This window comes from Pituophis catenifer, unplaced genomic scaffold, assembly GCF_029215685.1.
Source record: "Pituophis catenifer annectens isolate HBS135680 unplaced genomic scaffold, rPitCat1.0.hap2 SCAF_2, whole genome shotgun sequence".
Lineage (NCBI taxonomy): Eukaryota > Metazoa > Chordata > Lepidosauria > Squamata > Colubridae > Pituophis > Pituophis catenifer.
In genome coordinates this window covers 256,461,232-256,473,792 of record NW_027256882.1, presented here as the reverse complement: position 1 = coordinate 256,473,792, position 12,561 = coordinate 256,461,232, and the positions used below count along the sequence as shown (strand labels likewise).

The following is a 12,561-nucleotide window of genomic DNA, read 5'->3' as shown; positions in this document are numbered from 1 at the left end:
ATATCGAGCTTTCAGAAAGAAAAAGAAAAATAGAAACAGTCCGGTGTCAGGAACGTTAAGTATTCAGCAACTATATAAAATATTCTAAAAATAGTTTCACAAATACCTCTTGGAACCAGCAAACATAAACCTACTAGGAAGACTGACAGAACACCAAATTTGCATCACTGTAATTTAAAAGATGAATTCGAACCATTGTGCATGTTTGCAGCAACAATTTGTTGACAAGTTGGTGGTAGTGGTGGGGGGGGGGAGAGAGAGAGAATAACTCTTGCAATTTAAAAAGGAAACATTGATCCCATTTATTACGTTGCTGCTTCTCAGATACAGGAATGTGGAGGATCAAGAAGCTTAACAGTATGTTCACTGTTTCTATCTGTAAACACTCACTAATTCACACATACATATGTGCACATACGCAAGCACTTCGAAACATACACATGATTCAGAGATACAAGAGTTCTATCAGTCATAAACAACAGACATTAGGAATAGCTTTTTGCTCAAAAGTGGCTTTGTAGGATTTTAGGATTTTTTTCAGTTGAATTATACTCCCCCTCCCGAAAGATAGCAGAAAAATACCGCTATAAATATGCTCATATCCATGCATGAACTAAAAATAGAAATTACCATTTATATATATTTATAGGAAAGATTCAAACTCTTACAGCTAAATTATATGGTAAAGAAACTTAATAAATATATTGTGGGATAAATTGAAAAGCATAGTCAATTTATGAGCCATCTACTCTCTAATATTGCCAAATATTTAGAAGTATGTTGACTACCTGCCTCTGAAACTTCTACAAGATCAACTTTCAGTCGCCTATAAAAAACCTACCATGCATTTCTCAAAAAAATAATAATAATAAAAAAATACAATAGCACAAACTCTAGGCTGCTCTAAAAAATGTACACCACCCAAAACTAGCTATGAATTACATCACTCCAGAAACCCTATCCAAATAGGTCTACATTAAAGAAATCTTCTAAGACAATGACAGCATTATATGCAAACAAATGCATTAAAAATGTTGATGTTACAGTCTTCAAAATTACTGCCTTCAGCATTTTCCCCCTTTCGGAAACCCAAACACTTACAAAAAAAAATCAGATTATTTGCTAAAATGAGGAACTTCATTTTGGCGGGCTTCTGTTCACTTTACAATTTGGCAAAAGCAGAGACAGCTGAGGGAAGAAGAATCTGAGTTCCAGTGGACAAATCCAAACACTGCAGTCTCTTCTCTGCCTGCTCTCTTACACATTCTGTCCATCTCCCACTCAGTATCACAGCAGTGTCTTGACAGAATGGCAGGAAACACGCACTGAGTGGTCAGGGAAGGAGATGATGTCAGCAACCACGAACAATAAAAGGTGTAAAGGTGCTTCCTTCCTTAAACTGTTCCAGAAGTGCAAAATAGGAACCAAAACTCTTCACTTCCTTCTCTGAACAGAAATTTTTGAATCTGTTCTGCTGCAATACTTCAGACGGAGGACCCTTTGAACAAATCACCCAAGAGGCAAGAAGGAAAATCAAAATGGAGGAGTGTAAATGTTTAATTTATAAATAAGGAAACAACTAGGAAAGAAAAGCCAATGTGTTTGGTGGTGATGTAAGCTTTTGTTTTTTTTAAAAATATCTATCTGTATATTAAATTAGATACAGTCACTGCTGTTTCCCACCCCATGCCCTGGTTTGGTTTGAACTACATATATATCAACTGCTGCCTCTAACTTTGCATGGGTAGAGATTTAATAAAAATGTTTTGTTTTAAAAGAAAAACATAAGAGTCTTTTTTCTACTGTTTTCTTTTAGACATGCAAAAAAACAACAACCACAACAAAACCCTACATGTGCATTGACGCCGGAAGATAATGTTTCATGCATATTAAAAGAGGAATTGCAATATGATGTAACAAACATGGGCAAGTCTAGCTAACATTCTTCGGGAGAAGCTTTACAGTACTGAGATTTTGCTTAGGAATTGCAGCAGGAATCGTCCATTTCAACATATAAAACTGGCTGTAAAACAGACTGTGATAAGGATGGTGACCAAGGTTAGTATAAAGATTAACATGGCATTCATTTGCATTGTAACACGCATTTACATTTCCCATAAGAAGGAATTGGATAGCCCAAACCCAATTCAATAGGACATAATCTTTACTAAGTCTATAAATCAGTGTCTTGTAAGATAAATCAGGCTGAGAGAGGCACAGAGTTGCCAAAGCCGAAGTTTCCCTGCTGATATTAGTCTTAAATGAAAATGACCCTAGTTCCATTCTCTAAACATGGCACAAAGAGTAAATGCTTTATAGACAAGTCTGGTGTGCTTATGTTGGAGAAAACACTGAGCCGATGAATGTACAGGCCAATGCATACAGCCATCATCAAATTAATTTTCCCTGGCATACTTCATATATAGCTTAAACCTAAATATGGCTCTTTAAAAATACCTCTTCATACACTTTGGTTATAATATTCAGATAGAACAGTGGAGGAATATGTAGTTAAAACATCTGGAATTTACAACCTGTCATAATCTTAGAGATTTTTAAAAATAAAATGATGTATTGAGTAGCGTATGCCACTGAAGACATTTGAAGGTCTCAAATGCATAAAGTTACTTCAAAATTATGCTGGAAATGTAAACAAGAAGGAACTTCTATCATGCTTAGTGGACATTTAAAGAAAAAAGCAGAAAGTTTTCAATTCAAAGTGATACAAAAAATTTTAAAGTTTAATATGCTTTAAGAGGCTTTTCTCTCGGCAATGATTTAAAAACAATTGGGAAAGAGTCAGGGAACTTTGTTTTTTATACGGTTACTACAGCAAGATTGTTATATGCCCAGAGGTGGAAAAAGCCAACATTGCCTACAATGGAGGAATGAATGATAAAGGTGATGGAACTTGCAAAGTGGAAAAATTAACATATTTGATTAGAGAAAATGTATGGTTCACTGGAAACTCTCTCTAGATTTCTTGTGTGGAACAGGAAAAGATGAATTTATGACTTATGATCTTGATAGTTCCAAAAAAGGTCTTAGAAAAAGTGAAACTCATGATATAACCAGAGTAAGAGGTAAATTTATATTATGATATAAAGGAAATCGGAAGCTAGTTCTTTATACTTACTTTCTTTTTTTTCTTTATACTTTGTTTTCTGCATTTATGACTTTGTCCTCCTTTTTTCCTTCCTTTTATTCTTTCCCTATTCTTTATATTACTTTCTTAATTTTTAGCTTTCTTTATAAAAAAGATATTTTTATGTTTTTATTAAAAAAAATAAATAAAACAACTTCATTATACAGTTATACACTAGATGTCATTACCGCTGCACTATAACACAGAGACAGCATGCTAGAAGGAGAGATATAATTTGAGCAGAGAGACATTACTATGAAAAAGAAAGAGGATCCGGATCTTTATAAGATTCCAACATCTGTCTCAAACATTTCAGTGCAAAACCTGAACACAAGCTACATTTACACATTTGCATGATACGGCTAGACAGCCACATTAAAATATGGAGAAAGAACTTGTTTTAAGATAACATACGCTTACAACAGAAAGTTTGCCATGGATGTTCTATAAGAATATATAGCAGTAATGGCTAACCTTTTCCAGACCGAGTACCCAAAGTGTGCTTGAACCCCCAAAATTCAATGTGTGTGAGCCCCCTGCATACACCCGCCCCCGTGCATGCATGTTTCCCCTCTGCATGTGCCCCACCCCTGCACATCACACATACCCTGCACACACCCCGCCTCCATACATGAACGGCTGAGACCCGATGACCAACTGGCTGGCGGGAGGCACACGCATGCGTGACAGAGCTAAACTGGGGTGACAGCTCATATGCCCACAGAGAGGGCACTGCATGCCACCTGTGACATGTGTGACATAGGTTTGCCACCACAGTATATATCTTAGGCTGCATAATTTGATCAGCAATGAACAGAAGTCTAGAAACATTAAAACAATCTTAAGTGGATGCCTCTTAGAAGTATTGGATAACAGTTCTTTTAATTTGGTCTCTTAATATCCAGAGCATTAGATGACTAATTAAATGATCATCAAATGTGCTCCTAAAAATTTGTGCTATGTTCAGATTTACTTTTATTATTTGTTTTTTTACCATTTCTGTATTAAAGATAACACTTTTTCATTCAATTAAAATTACGAAGTCAAATCTTTACAGATGAAACATCAGTTATTTTTATTAAGGCCTTTTTGCTAATCGTACCACAGTCTGTCTCTTTTATTCTGCTTTACTCTGTTCTATGCCACTGAATATTATTATATGATATATTGTCACAATTTACTTTTAATGTCTCTCCCAAAATGTACTATTGGGAGGAGTTTGGCTCTGTGTTTCTTTTTTTTTCTGTCAGCTTTTAATGTTTTTAATGAGACATCACTCAAAAATCATACTAAATAGGTAAAGAATATGTTATAAACTCATAAGTGTTCAGTAGATAGAAACAAAATATAACATTTTATAGGAAAGTGACATAATCATGGTAAAGTGACAAACCTAGTAAAATAGGCAGGTTCTATTGCAATCAGAGCCCAAACTTTTCTATTTCACAACAGGCATATTTCATAATTTGGTGCCCTGTCTCACAAGAAAGCAACATGCTCAATTGCACTGATTTACCTACTCTCTAAATATCGTAAGGAAAAGATTATTCTTTTACCTCATGATTCTAAGTTCTTGTTCCATTTTTACTGGAAAATGGACATTGACTTACCTGAATGTCCTTTTTCGGAACGCTGCGTATACACTCCAGCATTGGGAAAATCCTCTTATCTGACAGCAACTGAGAGAACTTTTTTTTTCACTTATCTTCCACTCTGTGCTCTCTCCACGCCCCCTTTTGCACCCGAATCCCCAGTCTTGAACGAAGACACCACAGGTGAACTACAACAAACTTTATTAACACAAAACCACCACAAGCAAACAACCAAAGAAAAGGGAGGGAAATGGAGTGTATACGCAGCGTTCCGAAAAAGGACATTCAGGTAAGTCAATGTCCATTTTCCAGAACGCTGCTACTACACTCCAGCATTGGGACATACCCAAGCCTAACTTTCAGGGCCGGGCAAAACACTATCCAACTCAGAAGACCCAGACACCACTGCCTGCAAAACTCGTCGCCCAAAAGACGCCTCAGCCGAAGCATAGGCATCAATCCGGTAATGTCTTATGAAAGGCGACAAAGAAGTCCAAGTAGCCGCCCTACAGATGTCCAACACAGAAGCCTGGGTAGCCCAGGCTGCTGAAGTAGCCGCACTCCGCGTAGAATGAGGCAAAATGTTCCCAGGAACAGGACGACGCTGATTCTCATAAGCAGCAGCAATACAGGCCTTAATCCAATGACCAATAGTGGTCGACGACACTTTCTGACCCATGGATGCAGGATGGAATGAAACAAACAGGGCTTCCGTCTTCCGAAACTCGGCCGTTCTACGCATATAACGTCTCAACGCCCTGCGCACATCCAGAGTGTGCCAAAGAACCTCTCGATGATGTCTTGGCGACGGACAGAAATCCGGAAGCACCAATTCCTGCGCCCGGTGAAACCACGAATTAACTTTGGGCAAGAACGCAGGATCCATCCGCAGGACCACAGTATTAGCATGAAAAATGCACAAGTCTTTCCTGACGGATAAAGCAGCAAGCTCAGAAATGCGTCTAGCCGATGTGACCGCCAGGAGAAAAGCAACTTTGAACGATAGAAACTTAAGTGAAGTGGAACCCAGCGGCTCAAACGGAGACAAAGTGAGAGCCTGCAAAACTAAAGACAAATCCCAAGAGGGATAACGATGAACTGTAGGCGGTCTCAGGTTCGTAGCTCCATGAAGGAAACCCTTCACCCACGGGTGATGAGCTAAGGAAGTATACGGTGGACAGGATAACACAGTGGCCAGGGCCGCAACCTGGCGCCTGAGAGTTGCGGGAGACAAACCCCGTTCCAAACCCGCCTGTAGAAAAATGAGAACATCCTGAACCGTTGCAGATGTAGGGTCCACATGAGCAGTCGCACACCAACGGCAAAAGGCTCTCCACGAGGCTTCGTAGATCCTCGTCGTGGATGGTCGACGGGCCGATTGAATCGTACCAATCACCGTATCCGGCAAACGACCTTTCTTCAAAATGACGCGCTCAAATGCCAGACGGCCAACTGCAGCCACTGGGGCTCGGGATGACGAATGGCCCCCTGACGCAGCACGATCCGATGTGGAGGAATCACCCACGGGTCCGTCACCGAAAACTCCACCAGGTCCGCGAACCACGGTCTGCGGGGCCAATGTGGAGCTACCAGTAACATCTCCGCCTTCTCCGCTATCATCTTGCGAACCACCTGCTGAATCAGTGTGACGGGCGGGAAGGCATACAGTAGACCCGCTGGCCAACGACACCGCAGAGCGTTTGTGTCTTCTGCCGCAGGAGTCGGATACCGAGTGATGAACCTGGAAAGCTGGGCGTTGGTCGGACTGGCGAACAGGTCCACCAGAGGCCGTCCGAAGCGAAGACAAATCTCCTGAAATAGACTGGGAAGTAGCTGCCATTCGGCCTGGTCTATCACTTCCCTGCTGAGCCAATCCGCTCTTGTGTTGGCTTTCCCGGAAATGTGGTCTGCGAGGATGGACTCCAGATTCCTCTCCGCCCAGTTGAACAAACGTGTCGACTCGAGCATCAACGTCTGTGACTTCGTCCCCCCTTCCCGGTTTATGTGCGCTTTGGCAGACGTATTGTCCGTGAGGATCAGGACATGACGACCCCAAACCAGCGTCCGGAAGTGCAGAAGGGCGAGGCGAATGGCTCGAAGTTCCAATAGGTTGATGCTCTGTGCACGTTCCTCTGGAGACCATTGTCCTTGGCCCACCTGGGCCCCCAGGTGAGCCCCCCAGCCATGGAGACTGGCATCGGTGGTAATCACGACCCGGTCTAGTTCCAGGAAACTGCAACCTTGCAGGATGGCTGACGACTTCCACCAACTCAGTGACAGTCTGACTCGCGGAGGCACGAACACTGTCCTTGTGGAGTTGGAACTGCCTGTTCTCTGGAACGGAAGAAGAAGCCATTGCAGCGGACGAGAATGTCTGCGTGCCCACGGAACAATGCGGAAACACGAAACCATCTTCCCCAACAAACGTGACAGGGTCAATAGAGGAGCCTTCCTCCGGGTCAGTACTTGGCCCACAAGCGATTTGATGTTTTTCGCCCGCTCTGAAGACAGGAAAACTTGACCCTTCTCGGAGTCTATCAGGGTCCCGAGGTGTAGAATTGCGGTCGTGGGGACGAGCTGGCTCTTGTCCAAGTTGATGGAGAATCCGTGCTCTCGGAAAGCCGAAAGCACCCTGACCCTGTCTTGCGCCGCTTGTGCCCTGGACGAGGACAGGATTAGAATGTCGTCCAGGTAACATAACACCCTCACCGGAACGGTACTGAGAGACGCGGCCACTACCGCCACCAGCTTGGTGAAAGTCCTGGGAGCCGAGGAAAGACCGAACGGCATCGCACAGTACTGGTAATGCCTGCCCGCATACTCGAATCGCAGAAACTGTCGATGCGAAGGAAGCACTGGAACATGCAGGTAAGCCTCTCGCAAATCCACCGACTGCATCAGGTCCCCTTGGCGAATAGAAGTCAGAATGGACCGAAGAGAATGCATCTTGAAACGACGGTAACGTACCGCCCGGTTCAACTCCTTGAGGTTGAGAATGCCTCTGACCCCTCCCGAACTTTTGGGAACCAAAAACAGTATCGAGTAGAAGCCGGTCCCCTGCTGGTCCAGCGGAACTGGTTCTATCGCATGGATCTCCAGCAGGTGTGCTATCTCTTTCACCATGAGGCTGCGAGAGTCTGTGGACAATGGAACTGGGCACCGGATGAACCGTCGTGGGGGGCGATCCGTGAATTCGATGGCGAGGCCCTCCGAAATAGTGCGACGCACCCACTCGTCCGGAGTGGACCGGGCCCACCGATGACGAAATGCCCGGAGACGTCCTCCCACTGGCCCTGGGGTCGGTGAGTCATTTGCCCCGTCTGAAGGGCCTAGAAGTGGACCCACGATAGGGGCGCTTGGAGGAGGACTGTGACCTGCCACGCTCTCTGAAGCGCTGTCTGTCGGAGAAGCGTTCTGGAGTCTGGAACGACTGCCGGTAAGTCGAGGGGCCTCCCTGCCCCGAGTAGGAACGAAATGGCTGACGTTGCGTGTAAGGGGTGTAACGCCTGTCTTGTCTGCGAAAGGACGAGGGCATAATTTTGCGTTTGTCTTTGTCCTCCACGAGAATCGGCTCCAATGCCGTACCAAACAGGTTCGGGGCTTTATACGGGGCCGCCGCCAACTTCCACTTGGTTTTCACATCAGCTTTCCACGGCCGTAGCCAGAAAAGGCGACGCGATGTGACAGAAGTCGCTAACGCCCGCGATGCAAACTTGACAGAGTTCAACGAGGCATCCGCCGAGTACTCTGTGGCTGCAATAATCTTGTTAATATCGTGGCGTAAGCGGGTATCCTCTGGAGGGAGCCGTTCCTGAAGTTGGCGCAACCAGATCAAGGAGGCCCTATTGAAGAATGAAGTAGCCGTGGCAGTTCTAACAGTCCAGGCCACGGCTTGATGAGACCTACGAAAGGCCAATTCAGTGCGCCTGTCCTCCGACTTGAGCCCCTCCAGCGGATCAGATGAGACCATCGAATGCGAAGTGAGAGACGCCACCGGCGCATCCACTGTGGGCACATCCAACATGGCTTCAAGTTCGGGCGCCGCACAGAACAGTTTCTTATCCAAATTGCTTGGAGCAGTGGACGACCCTGGTTGGGCCCAAGGCGCTTGCAGAACATCCGCGAACAGTTGGGGACACGGAATAAAGTCCTTCTCCTGCTTGACTTGCTTAAACAGGGCATCATGAGGACCGGTCTCAGACGGGGTTGTCGGTGGTTGTGCTCCCACCGAACCCAAATTAGTAGTCAAACGAGCCTTGTGAAGGAGGGACTTAAATAGTGAGGGACGAAACAAGCCCGTGAAGGCTGGAGTGTCAGGTACCAGACCTTCATCCTCAGAGAATTCGAGGTCATCGGGGCCCTCCACGTCATGGCACGAGTCCTCAGACGAAACAGACTCACGAGGCGAGGGGGATCGAGCCCTGCGAGAGCTTGAAGAGGCCAACGTGCTTGAAGTCCCCGCCGCCGATGTCCGGGCCGCTGTCTGCGCTCCGGCCGCCATAATAGAAGCCAATGCTGTTGATAACATCGTCTGGAAGTCGAACTGAGACGGAGGCGTAGGAATGTCCACCTCACGGAGTCCCGCTGCTGTAGGTGTGAAAGTGGCCGAAGGTTGGCGTCGAGGGGGCGGAAAGGCCTCCAACCCCGCTGAGGAAACATCAGGCATCGACTGGGACACGCCCTTCTGCCAAGCCAAGGCACCGGATTGGACCGCTCTCCGCTCCGAAAGGTCAGGAACAGGAACAGACTGTTGGGCGGATCCCGCATCATCACGGGCTAAAGAAGCTGACGCCTGCTTGGCCTTCTCGCATCGTTTCTCCAAAGCCTTATGACGCCTGAGAGCATCCTTATCGGCGGCCGAGGAGGTCTTAGAGTGGCGGGACGTGTGACCACCAGACGCAGAGCGTTTGCCCGATTGTTTCTTGCGGGACTTAGATCTGACAGGACTGACCTCCTGATCACTGTCTGAGGAGAACGAGCAGTCCGCCATGGTGAGAATGCCCCAAACAGAATAGAATTATTAAGCAGTTGATTGACAGATGAAGTTGTAATAATAAATAATGATTGATTGATTGATTAAAGACAGATGAATAAATATTCTGGTTACTGCCCTGGGCAATGCACTATGCCCCAACGAGCAGAGCTGGCACTCCTGCCACGCTAATCACAAAGGGCACCCCTGTCTCTGTCCAGGTAGAGGGAAAGCCATGCACTAGAGGCTGCCAACCAAGGGGTGAGCGATAAACTGGCCACGCTCCCCCCCCCTCTTTTCTCTTCTCCGAGTCACTGCCCAGCACGGGACAGAGGCTCAGCCAGCCAGCCCTCGGAGTAAGGCTGCGGCCCTCTAATTAGGGTCCGCGCTGCCACGAGGAGATTTCAAAATGGCGGCCGCCCTAATGCTTCAAAATGGCGGCCGCAAGTTGGTGGCGTAGTTGTAAAATGCCGGCCCGCCCGAGCTTAGCAGGATGGCGGAGCGCTTTCCCCTTGGCGCCGCTCACACGCGGACGCCAATCAGGGCTGGAAACCGGGCGGCTTAGGTATGACGGGAGGGTAGCGAGCCCCGACAGCCACGCCACACCCTCCCCAGCGATCACTTACGGCTGTATCCTCGAGGCCTTAGAGAAATGCCGCCAGTCACAGCGCCGCCCGCAGAAGCCTGACGGGACGGCCGCTGGAGAATTGCGCCACGAGACACAGCGAGCCGGTAGCCGCACTTGCAATACCTCCGTTCCGGCTCGCTGTTCCACACGGGAGTCGGGGATCGATCCGCCCAGCCCCGATCTCCCCGGCGATAGCAATACCTTACCGGCTCCGCCCCGCAGGGTCAGAAGCCGGCAGCAGCAAGCGCAGGTGCGCTAAAGCCGGCACGACCCAGTTCCCTGGGCACGAAACCGGCAATCAGCTGATTGACTCCAGAAAGCAAAGAAACTAACTCAACCGAAAAAAGGAGAGAAATAAAAAATAAAAAAAGGGGGCTAATCAAAAATAACCAAAAAGGCCTAACGCAACACTCAGAGCACAGAGAAAATCCTCCCAGTGTGTCAGCAACTGAGAGAAAGACTGGGGATTCGGGTGCAAAAGGGGCGTGGAGAGAGCACAGAGTGGAAGATAAGTGAAAAAAAAAGTTCTCTCAGTTGCTGTCAGATAAGAGGATTTTCCCAATGCTGGAGTGTAGTAGCAGCGTTCTGGAAAAAGAACATATTTTAAAGACTTTCTGGAAAGCCATGAGGGTTCGGAGTAATCTCACTATGGGAGAGATAAGGCTTTTGCCTTATCTCTCCCATAGTGAGGCAAAAGCCACAACACAAAAGAAGCACCTTTTAGGTGCCATCAGATGGAACTCCTTTGCAGATGGGACCAGCAGCATTTGGCTCTCATATTGGACCTAATAGTTCTGACAGAGGTGGTCCCTCAGATAATCTGACCACTGGTATTATGTTCAAAATATTATTCGTTACAAAACTAAAACTTCCTTAACTCATAATTTGAAAATTGATATCCATGATCCCCCTGACACTTCCATGTTTTAAATCTAGGCAATAAAACCTGTCACTGCTGCTGCAAATTGAAAACAATCAAGAGTTGACCCAACTTTTCTTTCAAGATTTTACATGTCATAGGTTTCTGTCATAACTTCATTTGCCATCTAATCCTTTTCAGCTAACCTGAAGGTTAATTTCACATAATCCCTGAAAGTCTTTGCAGTAGCTTTCAGAGACACAAGCCAGATCTACAAATTATTTAAAAAGCAACAAAAGCCAAAGGAGGAAACAAACAGTCAATGGCACATACTGCCTTAGAATTGACTTCCACAAATTATCTCATAGCTAAGGAAGAACCAACAAAATAGATAGAACAACCCTGTATGAAATATTACAGCCAAGCAAGTTCAGTAGGCCCATCAGAAACAAGCACACTAACTACAATCCTAATCAAGACAAGTAGGGAAAGCTGTCACGCACATATGGCCAGTAAACCCCATTCTCTTGTTTCCCTGATGATGTTATCTAGTTTGGTAATGAAATGTTTACAAATGTTTATAAGAAACACCAAGATCCCCCAATCTTTGCAACTCTGAACTCAATGCAACACCCACCCAAAATTACATACATGACTTGGACATGTTAATTATATTTAATTTTAATTGAATGCAAATACAAATTTAAATGAAATATAATTTATTTTTGTTGTTCAACCATTTTTCACTTGTTATCCCTCTTCTGACCTTGGTTTTCTCCTGTGGGGCTCCCAGTACACATCCCATTATCGGGAATAGACACGGCACAATAACTGGTATGTTTTCTGGATCAATAATAGTATTTTCAATATTATACACTTTGCTTTTCATCACACACTATGCCTCTATTAGATATTTTTCACCTGTGATGCCCTTGAAATACTCTAGGTCCCCCAGAGATGCCCCTGGTTGAAAACCATTGGAAATATGGCTCTCAATACACCCTGAAATAACAAACACCCTTTTTTAAATAGAACTTGTAAACCCCAATACTGATCTAGGAAATGTTACCTATACTACAGGCATTCAGCAACTGAATTTTAGTTCCAATTCAAAATTTGGCAGAGATTTGAAAATAACACCAACAGACAAATTATTAAAAAGGTACCATGCTGCTGCCCTTATATCTAGTTGGTCAGGACCATACTCAGATTAAATATCTATTTAAGAAATTTCTATAATGAACTACACAGCAAAGGCAGCCATATGAGTTGGTGTGCAAAGAAATGCTAGGTATCCAGATACTGCAGAAGCTGTCAATGGTATGAACAGAAAGGATCTTTTTAGAAAAATGAATTTCATTATTC

The 12,561-nt window shown here is 45.1% G+C and overlaps 1 protein-coding gene across 9 annotated transcripts in view; it reads right to left on the bottom strand.

The window, feature by feature from the left end:
- The window catches only part of MEF2C (myocyte enhancer factor 2C), a 193,236-nt gene that overhangs the window by 103,940 nt on the left and 76,735 nt on the right, over positions 1 to 12,561 (bottom strand). The window lies entirely within an intron of this gene.